This window comes from Condylura cristata, unplaced genomic scaffold (genome assembly GCF_000260355.1).
Source record: "Condylura cristata isolate star-nosed mole 26May11 unplaced genomic scaffold, ConCri1.0 scaffold00012, whole genome shotgun sequence".
NCBI classification, from domain to species: domain Eukaryota; kingdom Metazoa; phylum Chordata; class Mammalia; order Eulipotyphla; family Talpidae; genus Condylura; species Condylura cristata.
The window spans coordinates 22,671,167-22,672,554 of NW_004567113.1; the positions used below are offsets into that span (position 1 = coordinate 22,671,167).

Consider the following 1,388-nt stretch of genomic DNA (forward strand, 5'->3'; position numbering starts at 1 on the left):
TCTTTCTTAATATAAATTTACATGGTATCTCCAAAAAAGGAAATTTATTCACACAAAAAAACACCTTCTCTCCATATGTATAAAAATACTCTTCCACAGATTTAATTTTTTCTGTACATCATTTTTCTTTAGATTTGTGATACCAATTCTGTGATACACTGCTTACATATCTTTGAGTCATTGTATAGATCGTCATTGTTTCTTCCTATTAAGCTTAATTATGTCACTTAAACAAAATCTATTTTCATGGATTTTTTTTGCTTCTCCTTGTTCAATATATTTTGAGAACAAATTATCATATGCCTATATGTGTAGAATTGTTATTTCTTCTTTATCATTTTCTATCAAAGCATTAATCCTTTTTATCCCTAACTAATGCATTTTAATTTAAGGTCTATGTCTGATACCATTATGACTATATTGGCTTACCTGCAGTTACTACTTTTTAAATTCATCTTTATTTCCCTTTTAATTTTCAACTTTTATGTGTGCTTTTAAGTTAGAAATTGCTCCCAAAACCAAAATAGGTAGATTACCTTTTTTATGCATTCTGACCATCTTCACATGTAATTAGCAAATTTAGTCAATTATACTTATGCAAAACCTGTTACATTCAGATTTTTTCCATGTTGTCTTTTTCTTACTCTTTCCTGTGCTTTTTCCTACTATTCAGCCTCTCTCTGTATGACTGCGTTTTCTTGAATTTGTTTTCTTCTTTCACTAGTTTAAAAGTTAATACTTTCTATTTGTTATCTTACTGATTATCCTTATAATTTTAGCAGGCAGAGGTGGTTTAATCTATTGACCTTCAAATATTACAGAGAACTTGGAAGCCTTACTAGTGTTATTAATGGATTTGTGTTTGAACTTATTTGTAATGCCCCCAAATTAGTTGTTACAATTAGACCGTCATATTTTTTAGATTGTCAGTTACAGCTTTCATTTTTCCCTATTTCTTTTAGTACCTCACATCTGTTCTGGGTTCTGTTTCTTTCTTATTGAAGTAAAATTTTACTTTGTAAAATTTTTTTTACAAGGTATATAAATAATTATTTTTTTTTGGTTTTGCTTCTATATGAAAAGTGTATTGAAAACTGGAAAGGATATTATGGTAAAACTGGTAATTGATATCAGAGCATGCCTAGAGTTAATATGAAAATATTAAAATCAAAATTGCCTAATGTACACTTATAAGGCAGCCAATGTTAGGTGGAGGGTATGATTTGCATGGAAGGAAATGGAAAATATCTAGATTTTTAGAAATTATAGCCTTTAGTCAAGTTATCTTGGTTTATGGTAAATAACATCTTTGGCAATTGCAATAGGAGGTAAAATCTTACCACAATAAAAGTTAAAATTGGCCCTCCCTGGTGGTGCAGCGGGTTAAA

At 29.3% G+C, this 1,388-nt stretch overlaps 1 protein-coding gene across 1 annotated transcript in view; it reads left to right on the plus strand.

The window, feature by feature from the left end:
- LOC101632492 (transmembrane protease serine 11D) overlaps nt 1-1,388 on the plus strand; it is a 35,208-nt gene that overhangs the window by 18,340 nt on the left and 15,480 nt on the right. The window lies entirely within an intron of this gene.